The sequence below is a fragment of the Rosa chinensis genome, chromosome 2 (genome assembly GCF_002994745.2).
Source record: "Rosa chinensis cultivar Old Blush chromosome 2, RchiOBHm-V2, whole genome shotgun sequence".
NCBI lineage: Eukaryota > Viridiplantae > Streptophyta > Magnoliopsida > Rosales > Rosaceae > Rosa > Rosa chinensis.
This window is the reverse complement of record NC_037089.1, coordinates 36356148-36373942: the sequence shown is the minus strand read 5'-3', so window position 1 is coordinate 36373942 and position 17795 is coordinate 36356148. Positions and strand designations below refer to the sequence as shown.

At 39.7% G+C, this 17795-nt stretch overlaps 2 long non-coding RNA genes across 6 annotated transcripts; one reads left to right on the top strand and one right to left on the bottom strand.

Annotated features, from left to right (window-relative positions):
• Positions 1-820: 820 nt before the first annotated feature.
• Positions 821-3963, bottom strand: LOC112190918. 5 transcript variants are annotated; one of them, XR_005806516.1, is made up of 6 exons: positions 3821-3963; positions 3631-3727; positions 3308-3505; positions 2099-2534; positions 1242-1947; positions 821-1103 (listed from the first exon to the last, which is right to left on the bottom strand). It is a non-coding gene; the product is annotated as an uncharacterized LOC112190918 (long non-coding RNA). The 5 variants fall into 5 exon arrangements; XR_002932704.2 differs by having other exon boundaries at positions 822-1103; positions 1242-1660; positions 1835-1947; positions 2099-3505; XR_002932706.2 differs by having other exon boundaries at positions 822-1103; positions 1242-1393; positions 1835-1947; positions 2099-3505.
• Positions 3964-4391: 428 nt separating this feature from the next.
• On the top strand, positions 4392-7547 carry LOC121051698. The gene is made up of 3 exons (XR_005806517.1): positions 4392-4533; positions 4604-6777; positions 7301-7547. It is a non-coding gene; the product is annotated as an uncharacterized LOC121051698 (long non-coding RNA).
• Positions 7548-17795: the final 10248 nt, after the last annotated feature.

Here is a 17795-nt window from a genome sequence, read left to right as displayed (position 1 = left end):
AAAAGAAAGGTGATTATGAAGAAGTTGAGGGAATTTACAAGCTTCATTTTTAGAAGAATAGAGTAATCAACACGCTTGTAGAAGCCTGGATTTTCAGAGCCTTCATCCTCTCTTCTTCTGCTGCAAGAACCCATCACAGAGTTAGCTTGGCTACCTCTTCTCTTTGGGGGTGAAAAAGCTTTGCTCATTTGGGCACAAGAAACAGCAAGGCTCAACAAGAAAATGAAAGTATAAAAGCCTAGAAAACCAACGAAGCAATATATACCAAGAACTCACAAAAAGAGGGAAATGAAACATGAAAGTTATTAGTAATAAATGCAGAAATTAGAAAGAGATGAAATGAACAGACTCACTGAGAACAAGGACATATTACAGCAAAAACCATTGGTTCACAATTAAATGCCAGAAATTTCTACTTTGACAAATATTGCCTCGTTATTCTACTTCTTACTTGGAACGGTGCAGTCTACCGATGGGTTAAATGCTGTTTCTCTGTTTGTCTTTTCAGCCAATGAAGACTGGTTTGCTGTTCCTTTGATTTGATTGCTCAGAGAGAAGAGCAGAGTGGACAACTCACAAACCCAATGCTTCTGATTTTGAAGCACGTAAATATCAAATCCCATAATGAGAAAAGGCAACAATTACTCCCCATCCAGTCCAGTTCAATCAATTCTTAGTTTGTTGAATGGTATTTTTCTTCTCATTATTGGTAGGTACGTACCCTAAGTCTGAATCTCGTCTCCCTCGATCATTCATAAACAGTTTAGGGTTGATCACACAATTATTCTGTGTTAGGAATCAACTAGAGAGTGCACCTGCGTGATGCTGTGGGAATATGATCGATGTCGTTCGATTCAATGCTACTGAATTTAGAAACATTGTTTATATTACATTACTACATTATATATTATATACTGTTTTACATGTTCAAAAATCTGGTAAATTAACCAGATTTCAAGGTTGGTTATGCTAACCACAGTACGTGTTTATATACATATTGCAAATATGGTTAGGCTTGATAAACAAGAAGCTACTCAGATGTCTCTACAAAGTCAGATTCGTCATTTACAACAGATGATAGCTCCTTTGAAATTTCAGCTGAGCTGTTGCAATTGAAAGACATAAGTAATAATGTCAATATGAAAGTGTAATGCAATATAACATAGTAGAGTAGAAGCAAATGGCCAAGGTTATTTAATTTGACTAAGAAAAGGAAAGGAGAAGAAAAAGGGAAACGTTACCTTTTCAGAACTTTGTTTGGTGGTGATTCCAAAACTGGCTTACTCATTGCGCCTGGATTTCTCTTTTTTGTGGATGAAACCTGGTTTGGTGTGGAGGTTGAAGGGTAGTGTTCTTGTTTGGGAGTGAATTGTTACTTGGTTACATGGCAGTACTATATACAATATATATGAAGCTTTAAACTCAGCATACATAAAATGCAATAAATGGCAACATTCAAGAGAGTGCAATAACAGCACATTAGAGTTTCTAAATAATTTTAAAAACAAACAGCACAATATTGCACAACAGGGAAAAACCAATCTCAACATCAAAAACTGTTTTCTGAAAAAAACGCAGCAGTTGGAAATACCAGGCACTGCTACCCTTGAATTGATGGACACAGGCATCTAGTTGTTTGAAATCTACAACATTCTACTCTCTACACGAAGACAAAGAATAAAAATAAAAAACCAATCAACATTATTCACACAAATCATTACAACTACAAACCAAAATGTCCATAATGAAGCAATCAAAGATTGACAGTAATATTTCCAAAAAAAATAAATAAATAAATAAAAAATTGACAGTAAAGGTTAAGACAAAAACTCACAGAGCCCTGGCCATATTGTTGAGAAGCTTCTCAGAATCTTGAAAGAACAGAGAAACAACCTCAACCACGGAATCTTGAAGCCATAGCTGTGCAAACTTATCATCCAAGAATCCCTTTTCACCACCAAATGAAAAACCCCATCAACAAAAATTCAAAATTCATCTAAAAACCCAAACAAAAAGGAACAAAAAAAAAAAAAAAAAAAAAGAGCTTTGTACATAATTCTGGGAATTAGAACATTGAGAAAGGATAAAGCTTATTTACCCAATTTGACTAAGTAACTGCACGCAGCACCTTGACCATGGCCTCTTCTACACATTCAACATCACTGTTGGTCCGTGAATACAAAACTCCGGAAGCACGTTGCTCTTGCTCATCACATCATCAAGCCTTGAAGAACACTTGGGAGCATCATGGACGAATTTAATCAAGAAATCAAGAGATGTACATAACATGAAAATCTAGTCTAGAAAGAAAATGAACACAGCATACACAATCATCCACAAAACCAATTTCAGAACCCAATCAATAGCACCCGAAATTCAAGCTTACCTGGAGCTCAATCTCTCAAAGATCTAGAAACACAATACCTTTAGTGTTCTTTTAGGACCACCAAATGCAAAACCTCATTGGTACCAGCTTCTATCAAATATATATCATCTTTTTCAATTCTTCGGAGTTGAGAAAGAGGCAAGCAGCTCTATAGTTACAGTCCAACATTCAAGCACAATTTCAGTACATATTTATAAATTGCATGAAGAAAACATGATCGGAGTGGGGTGGGAAACACCAAATATCAATATTACACCAGAAGAAGATTATGATTTTGTTTGATGGAAACTTGGTAGTAGATGCAAAATTCCAGAAGAAGATTGTAATACAAAAGAATCTTTCCCAGCAAATGCAAAGAAACTCAAACATACTCTATATAACCAACCAAATTTAGCATGTTAACTTGCTTTTCCAGGACTCTAATTAACCTTTCCAAAAATTGCAAATAGCACGAAGATGGAAACTGAAGAAAGGGGATGAGGCTTAAAAAGGAAAAAGCATAAGGAAACGTAACATTGCTTGAGAAAACGTAGTAGCTTAAATATGTCAAAGAGACCAACATTGTCACCCCTCTTCCTTCTTACTCCATGGTGTGCATACTTATATATGCCTAAACAATGTTGGACTGTAACTCTAATTAACCCTCTTCCTTGTTACTCCATGGTCTGCATATATATTTAGCTAAAGTTTATACCCAGATGCACAAATTTTATAGAGCTCACTTATCTTGGGAACGTTTAATTATGCAAGCATTTCATAGATATATCCAGCTTCTTAAGTAACAAAGGATGTACATACTTATCATAATCTTTATTCCATGCCACAACAAAAACATTTCTTGTTAATACCAAATTCAATCAACAAATAACCAACCAGAGAATCATTAATCACATTATTCAGAATCGAATTCGATATCAGTACCTTAGTGACTGCAGTGTTTTCAAGACCTTGGACATGCTCATCAGTAGGTTCAGTATTGAAAATCTGATCCTCTTGTTGTTGTTGTTGTTAATTTTCTGATACATTTTCCCCAATTCGTTCATCATCATCTTCAAGCATGACTTGTTCAAACCACAGTGTCATCTCTCTGAACCGATCCTTGACCCTTTTAAGCCTCCCCTGAAATTCCCCAATATATACACACATCAGTTCAATATTGAACTTGGAAGAACCACCACAATCAAACTGCTTGACGAAATTAACAAAAAATAAAAATTCAACCGATTCAATTTTGAATCAATTACCAGGAAATCGAATTAGTTTAGACTGCCCAGGTTGACGATTTCCCTGAGAGCTTTCCCGTCCCTTGTTCCTCTGCTCTGTTGGCTCTCTATGTCCCTTCTTCCAGACACAAAAATTAACGAATTTATTGGTATTGACAGAATTCAAAGATGTAATTAAGCAATTTGACTCCATGCTTGGTATTGACATTACCTGCGAGCAGGGACGGAGCCACTTGAAGGGCTGTCTGGGCTGTAGCCCAAGGGAAAAATTGGGCCAAAAACTGCCAAGTATGGGTATAGCCCAAAAAAAAAAAAAATTCATACTTTGCAATTAGGTTGCAGGCTTCCGACTCCAAACTCTCCAGTCTCCACTTCTCCAATCTGGCAATCTCCAGTCTCACTCTCCCAGTCCCGGAGTCCCGGTCTCCCCGAGTTCAGCCACCGAGCGGTGGTGGAGGAATCTCCCATTCTCCCGGTTTCCAGTCACGGTTTGTCTCCAGTCTCACTCTCCCGGTCTCCAGCCACCGAGCTACCTCCTCGGCTCCTCCGCCACCGTCCACTGACTCACTGAGCCACATCCACGGGCTCCCGGAGTCCCGGTCTCCCCGAGTTCAGACTTCACTCACTTCAGAACTTCAGATCGGTGGTGGACTGGTGGAGGAATCTGCTACTCTGCTCTGCATCTCTGGACTTCAGAACTTCAGATCCACGCCTGAGCCACCTCCTCCGCCACCGAGCCACCTCCACGGCTCCACTCCGAGTCTGCAATAGTCGCAGTGCGACTCCTTCAAGGCTTCAATACCACCAGATCCCAGGTATTCGATTTTTGGGCTGCGGTCTGCATCTTTGGATTCTCTGCGACAGTGCGACTCCTTGAACTCTTGAAGGCTTCAAATCTTGAATCCCTGATGCTCAGATTCTCAGGTAAACACCGTATTCCCAATACCCATGCTGATGATGTTTGAATCGTGAATTCGTGATGTTTGGTGTTTAGGGTGAGGTGACTGAGGTCGTAATTGGGAATGGGTTGATGAGATTCATTGATATTATGCAAGTTTGGCTATAGAGACATCAAAAAAATAGCCCACCCCATTTTGAAATCCTAGCTACGTCCCTGCCTGCGAGGATGATTTCTGTAGAAATCGAGAATGAAGCACTGATGTCGACTTGAATATCAGTGGATGGGAAAGATTTATGGAGAGGACTTTTTTCATATACTACTCTGAAAATGCGATTCGAAATCTCTTCTTCTTCTTCTACCCAGATTCCTCTGCTCTCTCTCTCTGTTGATCAAAAAACCAAAACAGATCAAACGAACAAAGAGGTGCAAATAGCTGGTTCGGACTCTCCTCCAGAGCCTTTGTTAATCAACACCACAGGTTGCCAACACCTGTCCATGGCAATAGAGTAAATCCTCAAAAAATGAAAGGGCAAAAGAGCAACGACACTGTTTAATGAACACTACAAAACCCCATTCTGCTTTAGGATAGTATCCCACGTAGCAACGCAAGGCCAGTAGGCTGCTCTACTGTTCTAACCTGCAGGGTGTCACTGTCTTCTACTAGTTCTGGCTCTGAGCATGGGAATCCTACATGATCAGTGACTGCAGCAGCCAAACAGTTTGTCATACCTGAACTGCACCAGAAATTGGACATCATCTTTCATCCATAAACGGGGCCAGAATAGCAGTGGCTTTGCATAGTTAATTTTCACTCTTATGCTCAAAATTCTAGTTCCGAAAGCAGGTCAATCATACTCTTTGAACTCCCCCAAAATACTGTCAATCAATCTCATGATTCGTTCCGATCTGAAAGCTAGAAGCACCCCATGCAGTGTCATCTAATAGAACGACATCTTCAAAGGCATCATTGCTGCTTAGCATCATAGTCTGCTAATGCAATTGGGGCACTGTTGAAACCCCATGGACCTCCCTTCCAAACCCTAGGCTTATCTGCCAGATTTGTGAAGGAGAAAAAAATCCGGTCATCTTCACCAACCTCCTCAACTCGGAGAGTACCATTTACTCTCCATGCATATATGAACATACATAGAAAAGAGCGACGAGAATACTCCCTCGCCGTGAGAAGCTTGCCAACCAAGAAGACTTCTGGTTGTCACAAACCCTTGGATGGACAGAGGTCCACCAGTTTCTTCCCTTCTGCTATGGCAAGGGAGGATGCAAGGCGTGCTGCCATGGACTCAATTGAAGCCATTGATGTTAGAAAGAAGGCTACACAAATGCAAAGGAGAAAAAAAAAAACCCTACCCCTAGGTTAGAGAGATGCTGCCACGGCTAGTATATTTGTCTTAAAATTGAGTTCTTCGAGTTTAGGTGGGAAAAACTACTTTTCATCTAAACTTATTTGTTCAAGACGCTATCATTTTCTGAATTTATTAATCTTTTCCCTTTACTTGTAACTCTCACTATCGACACAGTGACCTTTTGGTGAAAACTTGTGCAAAAGTTCTTACTTCCCATCAAACAATGAACCCAAACCAAAGTATTGGTATGAGACATGAAATACAATCGATATTATCTATATTTTTCAATCAAACATGCGGAAATGGTCCACCTCTCTTTAAAATCTAGATCGAGAATAGCTTCTTCCATTCAAATGGTGGCTTCTTCACTCACATAAAAGTGGTCACAGTAGATCTTGTCTTCTTAATTATTAAGAGTAAAAGAGTAAAAGTGCTCGTTACAAAAGACCACATTGTTATAATTCTTAAAGGGGCCATGACCACTTACCCAATTTTAACCTCAAAATTGTCCACTTACTCCACTAAGAGCTTTTTATCCTCATTCACCCAATTTAACATTTAATGACAGTTTTGCCCTATCAATTAAACTGAAACTCATCGATCTCTCTCCTCTCTCACTCTCTTAATTTCCTCCCAAACTCTCTCTCTTTCCCTCCCTCCCTCCTCCCCCTTCAGCACCGTCGTCGAGGCCCAATCCGAGGCCATCGTAATCGCATCGTCGTTGACACTCAAATCGGTCCGACATTAAGGCTCTCAATCCGTCGTCGTGCAGCACGGTTTCGACTGAAACAAAGACTCCAACACAGTCGTCGATGCACAAATCAGAGGTCACGGATGTGGCGACACCATGTAATTCCTTTTTGTCTACTCTCTAAGAGGAGCTTCTCTCTGTCGCCATCGTTAGAGGTAAGATCTGTGGTTTTCTCCTCTCTCTCTCTCTCTGCACACACTCACATTCTCAGTTTGTTTTGCTTCTTTTTTTTATTATAAATTGTTAATTGAGTGAAAATGGAGACTCATTGAAAGCCTATTATGGAGTCGAAATACTAAAACAAAAATACATTATTGCCCCCTAATAATCACTGCACTACGTATTTAAGTACACTAATATGTTATTGATTGAAAATGGAGTGTTTTCTTGGTGGTCTATTGGGGGGCAACAGACAGATTATTGGCCCCTAATAATTTCTTAAGTGTGGTTAATTAATCACTAAAATTAGAGCCTTGAAATGTCTTTTGTTGTTTTGAGTTTATTATAGTACAATAATCTGTGAATGACAGAAACATGTGATTTTTGGGTGGTCTATTGGGGGGCTGTAGACAGATTATTGCCCCTCAATAATGTCTTAATTGGGGGTTAATAATGTTATAAACTTCGATTTTGAAAGTCTAAGATAGTGATAGTGATTTTGATTTTGTTTGCGCGCAGACTGGTAAGACCAAGATTCAACCTATTGAGTGATTCTGAAGAGGAAGCACACAGTTGAGTGAATCATGCCTCTTGATGCAGCTTGGAGAAAGTGAAAACTGAGATCATGAACATGATATCTAACTTCTAATGTACTATAAAGGAGGATCTTTATTTTGAAAGTAGGAATTTAACATAGGGATTTCGAAAGTAGGGATTGTACATTCTCCTATGCAATTTATTCTTCAATTACGATGAAATGATACGATTTGGATGATATGATATACTTTTTTTGCATTCAAATTATTACAGGTCCTTTCAACAAATTGTAGATAGATTCAATAAACATGTTTATTTGGGGAGGGGGGGGGAATAAAATCTCCATTGCCCCCAAATATACCTCTTATAAACAGTCACTGCAAACTCAATCCTGTTCAAAATTTAATTCACTTCTTAAAAAGCAACAAAAATCAAAATAAAAGTCAATATCAATCATCCTCAAAAGAAAAATGTTACAATGAGCCTGAACATTAACAATTATTGCCCCCCAATAAAAATAAAAATTGTAAAACCTAACAATTCTGTCCAAACACATGTACTACTGCTTCAGAGGAATCATATAACATTTTCCAGAATAAATGCACCTAGCAACGAAAGGATCACCCATATTCCTGCAAAATAATCAACAAAACAAAAATATTCCTAATAATAATTTCAAAACTACCAAAACACATCAAAAGTAGCAACAAATTACTTTGAACACAAAGAAAAAGATCATTGAACAACTCTTATAGGGACTTCATAACAATTAAGACATATTATTGCTCCCTAATAGATATATTATTGCCCCCTGATAGGTGCATTTTAATGTGATATTTTAAATGTTAATTCCTCACATTTTGCTTAGTTATTCCTTAACGAATCGATTTTTAACTTAATTTCTATTTTTAGGTACATTGGAGTAGATGAAGAAGAAATGAGTGTTACGTCCATAATTACCTAGAAATGATGGAGAAATAATTGAAGAAATAAAAGGGCAGAAATTCACCTCCAAATCTGCTAACAACCTTTGTCAAACTTGGAGAGGAAAATCATTCCTAATTGAGAAAAAGATAAGCAAGTTACAAGCAAGTGGAAAATCAAAGTTGCAAGCAAGTGGAAAATCTTGAGGAGGAGAATCAATTCAAGTAAGCAAGTTGCAAGCAAGTGGAAAATCTTGAGGAGGAAAATCAATTCAAGTAAGCAAGTGGAAAATCTTGAGGAGGAAAATCAATTCAAGCAAGCAAGTGGAAAATCTTGAGGAGGATAATCAATTCAAGTAAGCAAGTGGAAAATCTTGAGGAGGAAAATCAATTCAAGTTGAACAAGTGATAAACAAGTGGGAAGATTTTTTTACAAATTTGTCTAACATATCTAGCCCTTCATTTATGTTCATCTCCACCCTCCATTCATCATTTTTTGGGCTATAAATACACTTCTCCTCTCACTCTCAAAGGACATATTCCTTCATCCATTTCATCTCCTTGTCTCACCATTTCCTCTCCATTTTCCTTAGTCACCATTTCCCTAAACATCTTCCTTCATCCATCTCATCTTCTTTGTCTCTCCATTTCCTTTCCATTTTTCTCTCCATTCTCTAGTTTTAAGTTTCTGCATTTTTAAGCAAAGAGAAGAAGAGAAGAAGAAGCCATGAAGCCTCCTAGCCGTCATCATCCACCTTGTGCCGTGATAGTGAAGTCTTGCTTTAAAGATTCAAGATCAATGTCTCAAGCTCTTCATCATCCACTCCCTTCATGGTGTAATTCTATGTTTTTCCTTGTAATTTCTTTTGGTTTTCTTTGTTTAGATTTGTAGAACTATGAATTCTAGTTAACAAATAATGTTAAGGACAAAGTTTAAAGCCCGTTTATATGTTTTGAGATAAAGTTGTGATTTCTATATGTTGATCTTTATGTTGCTTTATGATTAATTGAGAATTTTCAGATTCATATATTGTGATTCGAGAGTTGCTTATGTGAGTTTGTTTAATTAAATTTGCGTTATAGATAACTTTTGTATTTTAATCTTATGTGGTTGCAAACACGTAGGGTTTTGATATGAATGGTGCTAGGTTTAAGAACATGAAATCGACTTTTCGTTTTGTGTAAACTTGAATCAAAGTAGTAAAGGTTTTGTGCAAAGACCGAATTTAATTAAAGAGAATTGCAATTAGGTGGACTTTTCCATACTAAGTTGTACACTTGAGTTGATAGCCTTTCACTATGTGTAATGCGTTAAACATGACATGATTGACTAGCTTTCTAGGGTTTGATTGCATGTTTGATAGGATTAATCTAGGTGCTTTCGCTTAGGTTAATTAGCATTGAAAAGTAAAAAATGGGAATTCATTTGCTTTCGAATGTTTCACATTATCAACTCCTCTCTCATGACTTAGATGAACAATATTAGGGTTTGAATCAATTTTAATCATATGTTTCGATTTTGATCTTTGTTCTCTCACTCCATTTGTATTTTTATGTTTTTGCATTTTAATTATTTTGTTAACTTAGTTTTATTTTCGAAAATCCAAAAACAAAATCCCCCCTTTTTCGTAAATAATGTTTATACTTGTGAATATCTTTGTGAATATTATACTTTGTTTTAATTTTAATTGTTTAATTGTTTGACAATGACAGGTGTACCCTCAATCCCCGGAATAGAACGATCCCTATTTGCTTATATTACTAACGACATTTCAGGGTTAAATTATGCGCTTGCTAAAAGCGCATCACCCCCCCAATAATGTAGTAAGAACAACCAAAACACTTCATAAACTGTAACAATTTGCTCTTAACACAAAGGAAAAGATCACTAAACAACAACTAGAGAGACAGAATAACAACCAACACACATTACTGCCCCCCAATAATATAGTCAAAACTACAATACAACCAGTTCAACTAAACACGAAGCTCAGATTCACCAAAATCACTTCAAAATTAACACAACAATTCAAATCTAACACAAAAAGACCCAGAAATTCAAATCAAACATATTAGATCGAGCTAAAATAATACAATTTGAGATCGATGATGAAAAGAATCAAACCGTGATGAAGGAGGAATAGAAACAAGACCTCGATCTCAATCCATGGTGATAATCACAGCACAGCTCCTCTCTCTCTAGAAATCGCAGAGTTCGAACTTAACACGAAGCTTAGATTCACTAAAATCAGTCCATAACCTAAAAATTTCAAAACTAACCCAACGTACACAAAAAGACCTAGAAATTGAAATCAAACAGATTAAACCGAGCTAAAATCAAACAATTTGAGAACGATGAAGAAAAGAATCAAACCACGATGAAGAAGGAACACAAGCAAGAGCTCGATCTCGGTCCATGGTGATAATCACAGTACAGCTCCTCTCTCCTCTAGAAATCGCAGAGCTCTCTCTCTAGAAACTGCGCAACTTCTCTCTCTCTCTCTCTCTCTAAAATGGCAGAGCTTCTCTCTCTAAAATCGGGAAGTTTCTCTCTCAATCTCTTTCTGTTTCAATTTTCAGCTTTGACAATTAGAAAAGGGCAAAACGGTCCAAAAATATGAAGAAAACATGTCAAACTCTTGAGTTTTGGGTAAGTGGGGTTAAAAATAAAAATTATTGTGTAAGTGGGCAATCTGTTAGAGTGTTTGGGCAAGTGGGGTTAATTAACCCCAAAATTAGGTAAATGATCATTTCCCAAAAAAAAAAAGAGTCTTTGACCCAAAGCACCAAAATAACAAAAAATTATCCCACTAACCCCAACAACAGATTTTTGTTCCCACACACACAATTTAATATAAAATGACCATTTTACCCTCAACTCAATTAAATAACTGCAACCACTGCCACTCAATATCAATCTCTCTCTGGTCCCGATCTCTCTTTCTCCCTCCTTCCCCACTTCCTACTGACCTTCGGCTTTGACCCACGAGCCAGTCCGTTTTAGACTCTTGCGCTCGGCCCACGCAGCCTACCTCTCTCTTCCAGACTCCGGTGTTGAGGACCAACCCGCCGGTGCTGCGCATCTCCGGCGTCGATGCACTCCCCGATCTTCACCTCGGCGCGACATTGAGTTCTTGCCCATATTCCGGCTTTCGATCCACTCCGCCATCTCCTTGGCCTCACCGAGCATTCGATCCATTCTGCTGTGGGTCACCGACGTTCGATCCACTCTGCCGTTCTCCAGTGTCGTATCCTCCAGTGCTAAATGCAGGTCGGTGGCAGAGGAGAAAGGAGAAAAATGATTTGGCCAATTTCGCAACTCCGGTGCCCAAATCAGGACGTAGAGTGGAGGAGGAAGGCTCTGGGATGCTGACCAGTCGTGGCAGAAGTTGCCACACTGGAGGATTAGAGGTCACTAGTTCTTGGGTGCCCAGATTAGTTTATGGGTGCACAAATCAATTTATGGTTTATTTGTATTTTTTTGTTGTTGGTAAAATAGAAAGAAAGAACAAAGAAAAAAAGGTTTTATTAGGGGCTAATAGACGTCTATTGGGGGCCAATAGACGTCTATTCGGGGCAATAGATGTTTTAAATTGATGTAATCTCTCGTTTTTTTCCTTTAATCAAAGTTTTTTTCTGTAATTTTAAGAAGATTAGTTCACATTTCAATAATCGAAATGTCTATTGGGGGGCAATATACGTCTATTGGGGGGCAATAGACGTTTTGAATTTATGTAATCTCCTCGTTTTTTTTCTTTAATCAAAGTTTTATTTGTATAATTTTAAGAACATTGGTTCCCATTTCGATAATCGAGACGTCTATTGAGGGGCAATAGATGTCTATTGGGGGCCAATAGACCTTATTGCTCTTACATTAGGGGGCAATAGACGTATATTGGGGGATAGTAGAAATCTATTAGGGGGCAATACACTGCTGGGGCAATAGACGTCTATTGCTCCTCTATTGGAGGGCAATAGAGGTTCTAAAAAAAATCCGGTGGGCGGCAGCCGACGACTGGATTCCGGCGGTCGGTAACCGGAATCCGGCAAAAGTTGGTAGGAATCCTGCGATCGGTGACCGACTCCGGCGAAGTCTCCTATGGTTTCTTTCTGTTCCATTTTCTCTTTGTCTCTCTCTCTCTCTAAGTAATAGAGGGGTGAGAGGTAAAATGGTATTTAAAAAAGAAATTTTAATCTTAATGGGGTATTAGAGAAGACTCCCTTAAAGTATATTGGGTAAGAGAGAATTAAAAAAACTTAATGGGGTTAGTGGAAAAAATCTAGGGATTAATGGGGTAAATGATCAAAAACTATAAAAAAAAAAATGTCATAAATTTAGATGTGTTGTAGAGAAACTGAATTTGAGAGGAATTTTCTGTGTATTCTCATTGATAATAGGGGCCTCTTTATATAGAGGATTACAATGCATAGAATCTCAATCATACAAGGAAAGTAATTCTACATTGATTAGGATTCTAGATCCTTCTAATTAAATCCTATTACCACTAGGTCAAGTAACCTAGAGTTTGGGCTAAACACAAATTAGGTTTTCCTTCAACACTCCCCCTTGTGTTGCCCAAACGCGGTGCTTCTCTCGTTGCCTCGTTAAAAACCTTGCCGAGTAACAAAAACCAAGTGGGACAAAAATAACCTCGGTTGAAGGGGAAAAAGAGCACAACACACCCTTCACGATTCGAGACGAACATGTAGACATCTCCCCCTGATGTCTGCACCTCCCCCTGATGACTACGATCATGGGAGTTCAGATAATTTCCGCAAGCCAATTCTTGCCTCATGTTTCTCGAACGTGGTATTGGGCAATGACTTAGTAAACAAGTCTGCCTCACTATCCTCAGATCGAACCCAGTTCACTTTGATCTCGAGGAGTGTCTGTTGTTGCTGATTATGCTTGGTGTTGTCGCTGTTGATGTAGTCTTGCCTCATTTGTTCAAAACAAGTAGCATTAACCTAAATGCTCGTAGGCTCATCTGTGGTAGACTTCAAACCACAATTGTTCGAACATGTGTAATTATGGATCCAATCCATATACATTCACGAACCACTTCGTGAAGAGCAATGATCTCTGTATTGTTCGAAGATATAGCGACTAGGGTCTATTATGTAGACCTCCAAGATGTCACGGTCTTTTCCCATGGTGAACACTTAACCGGATTGGGAATAACCATTGTGTGGGTCAGAGAGATACCCAACATCAGCAAAACCTTCCAAAACACATGTTGTTTTGGGATGGGGATAGAGAACGCAGGCCAGTGTTGGCGGCGTACCTGGTGTGTGATGGGTCCGAATCCATCATCTCTTTGTAGGGATAGAACAAGCCCATATCAATCGTACATCTCAAGTATCGAAAGATATGTTTTACACCAATCCAATGGCGTCGCGTTGGCGCAGAGCTATATCTAGCTAACAAGTTCACAACATATGAGATGTCCGGTCTTGTGCATTTAGATAAGTACAATAATGCGCCTATTGTACTAAGTAAGACACTTTTGCCTCTAGCACATCTTCGTCATCATCCTTTTGACGAAGAGGATCCTTTTCAGGATCAAGACTACGGACGATCATGGGAGTGCTTGAAGGCTTGACCTTGTCAAAAATGCCTAAGCATCTATCGACACGATGCTCAAGTTCCAAACTGAGACATAATCGTGTTCTCCCAAAATCCTTCATCTCAAACTCAGACTTCAAGTGTTCAGCGGTTTCCCTTAACTCTTTAAGGGCTTCTAATGAAGATCATGTCCAACATGAACCGCGATAGAATCCGAAACTTGTCATAGAAACGCGTGGGCATATCCCTTCCCAATCAAGTAGTCACTTTAGTGAGTGTTTCAACCTCTTTGTAAACGCGCTCCATGGTCTAGAGCCACTTGATTTGGGTAAATGAAGTTCACCATGAACCTTCATGTATATTCCGTATCTAGATCCCTATAGAGATACCTAGTGACCATATTTGTAAGCTGCATGTTCAGTTATTCGGAAACTACCAAACTGACAGGGTAGTGGAGTGCAATGACATCCATTACGAGAGAATATGTCTCATCGTAGTCGATTCCAGGGCGTTTTGTGAAAAACCTTGCGCCATAAGGCGAGATTACCATCTCTTTTTCTCATTACGCTTTCTAACGAAGACCCATTAGTCAACAGGTTTTATGTTAGGAGGTGTTGGCATCTCTAGGTCGAAAACCTTCCTATTCGTTAGAGAATCCATCTTAACCTGGATCGCATCTTTCCATTTAGGCCAAAAATTCTCTACGTTGGCATTCATTCATCAACGGAGCGTGGTTCGATATCATCGGACTCAGCAAACTCATGCGCAACAAAATGTGTATCTACATCATCAATTATGATGGAGATTCTATCCCACGTCTCATGTACACTAGTGTAAGTTTCATAGAGCTCTATATTCTCAGGAATAGGGTTTGATGTTGAGGCGTCCCCCAACGATAACCATAACCCGGAAGATACTCATGAGACGGATTGTGAGTCTTGATGATTAAAGGATTGGAATGTGCCAAAGTATCCTTCGAACCCACGGGCCTCCCACGCATCCTAGCTGGGGCCAGGGCCTGTAACGCCAGAGTGCCACTCTCTTTGGCATTGGCGCCATGCCTACCTCCGTGTAGGGTGGCGCTTATGTCCTCTCATAGGGACGTCCTTCCTTGCAGGCATGTTTGCAGCATAATTGTGTGATCTCGTCACTTTAACAGGGATCAAGATGAGACATAGCGGGGACAGACTACGACAATTCCTGTCGTTCCTGTTAAACATAAGTGTTCTTATCTCCCCCTAACGACGGGAAGACTGTCTCATCAAAGTGACATTCGCAAATCTAGCGGTAAGGAGATCGCCTAGCAAGGGTATTTAAGTGGCGGACGATTGTTGGAAACGCAAATCCAACGTAGTTGCCCATTCGTCTGTAAGGACCTATCATAGAGCGCTGTGGCGGCGCAAGTGGCACATAAATGGCTCACTCAAATGTGCGTAAGTACAAAATACGTGTACCCAGTCACTAGCTGTAACGCATAGGTACATTGAGTGGCGTGAGGTCGTAGACGAATTAGCAAGGCTGCATGCGATATCGCATCACCCCAAGCGGATGTAAGAAGATTGGTGCGCATTACCAATGTTCGGACTACCATCGTAGTCGTTTCCGCGAGACCAATTGGGTGTGTACATGGGAATGTGATGTCCAACATCAAACCCATTGCAATATCCATCGAAAGTCTTTCGATGTAAACTCTCTAGCATAGTCAAATCCAATTGACTGAATAGGATGATTCGGGGAGTGAGCCCGTTGTCACATGATATGTGCCAGGAGTGTAGCATAAGTAGCACTTATAGGTGGACAATGGCACAACACGTGACCGGCGTGTTTGCGTGTCAACCAACATCATGAAATATTTAAGCGTCCGCAAGTTGGTTGAATCAATCCACAAAATCCCTACGGATTCTTTGTAAGAACAGAATGAGTATTGTCATATCCTTTGCATAGGACGGTCTCAGTCCTAATTTCCCTAAGGAATGGGCTTTGTAAAACGAGCGAGAGGCCATAGAAGCAACCAATGAGGGTTTTGGTTAGGCCTAAGCGTCTGTAGCGCTATTAGAAGCAAAATGTGTGACTACATCTCCCATCATGGCGTGGGAGCCATGGAAATTAGCATGTATGGCGCATGGCCACAAAGAGGAACAACCATGGCGTTATGCCCATGGTTGGTGCCATTTATGGCAGCATCTTGCTTCATGTTGCTCAAAAGAAATGATGTCCATGTGAAGTCTTTTGTAGACGGATCATCATATCATGACTAGGATGATCTATCCTGTCGTGACAAAGCCAATATGTGTCTAGATCCAAGAGATCTTCTCTCATAAGTTTATTGGATTTAATAGCTCGAATAGTGACATAGAGTCCACTAGAGAGACACATAAACTTCTCTAAGATGCGTCTTTGTTAGCAATTATTAGAGGTAATGCAAAGGAACTCATTTCCGTTCTCTACATGCATTATTGCATGGAATTCGTTGGCTATTCATAGGGTACGATTTGCCCTAAGAGCGTAGAGAGTTTCTGTGACAACTGTAATCAAGGTGCCATTTGGCAAGTGGAACTTGGGCTATTCCATGTCCTTGAATTAATACTGACGGTCTAGCCATCGTAGTCACAAGGTCATATGCTCAGAATCAAAATTGAGTCATAATGAAAAGAACTCGAAATTGTATTCATAAGCCAACGGAATACATCATTGTTTCTATGATTAAAGAAAATCTAATCCAATAAAAAGGAATATGGCAATCGCCTACATCTCTTGAAAATAAAGACTTAAACAGAATTGGCTATCTATTGATCCCAGCCAGATTTGTAGTCTTCAACCCTTCACTCTAGATCATCTTCTTGATCTTCTTGTTCCACATAGTGAGCTTCTCTTGCTTCACAATATGCTTTGTAGGCTGTGACCAGTTCTTCATGAGCTCTACAAATGTGTGCCCAATGCTCAGACACTCCACATCGAGAACATACATCTCTTTGCTCGAACTCCATTGATTGAGGCGCTTTGAAAGCGTCATTTAAATGGCTCTTAGTGTTGGTGGCACCACCAACATGGCCAGAGGCATTGCCTCCCTCTCTCTTTCCACGTTTACCTCTTCGGTTTCGTGTTCGCCTATTTTGGCGGTTACCTTCCCAAGTAGAGCAATTATATGGATCAGAATGTCCAGAAGTATACCTAAGATTAGGGTTTTGCTCTTGGCGCCCTCTCTTAGAGGTGCGACTATAATTGGATTCCGGAATATGCTCTGTTTCCACGGATCTCGAATTATAGTTCTTCACAAGGATATTGTCATGCTTTTCAGCGACATTCATAGCTCCAATGAGCTCATGAAACCTTGTGATCCGTCTTGCATTTACATCGATTCGATAGTTCTTAGCAACCATCAATGCAGAGACGGGGAAGGTAGAGAGAGTCTTCTCAATCAACATCGCATCTGTGATCTCTTTACCACAGAATTCCATTAAGGATCTAATGCGAAGTGCTTCCGAGTTATAGTCAAGAACTGACTTGAAATCACAGAAGCGGAGGCTATGCCATCTCACTTCTAGATCAGGAAGCAAGGAGTCACGGACGTTGAGATGCTGGCGGATATCACGAACCCACCTGTGATATCCAGAGCCAGTTGTTCCCAATGGAGCAAAGTCCAATTTGTTCAGGTTACTCATCCTGAAAGAGAACAAGAAATTAAGGTTAGTTTCGGAGCGAAATAGGCTACCACGAAAACATATGAAATTTCTGAGCGTAATCGCTTCCAAGAAATTAGATTCCAAGAGATATTGGATTAGATCGAAACAATGATGTGTTTGTGGTCGATCATAACTTCTCAACAAACTCTAAGTTTGGAGGACTCTACAAGCTCCAAGCTTGGAGTGAGCGCGAACCCCCACAGTTCGGCTTTTGGTCTCCCCTATGAAGAAGAAAGGGGGGTAGAAGAAGGGATGTTGGAAGTCCCCGAGAAAAGAAGAAGAAATTGAAGGAAAAACTTCAAAAA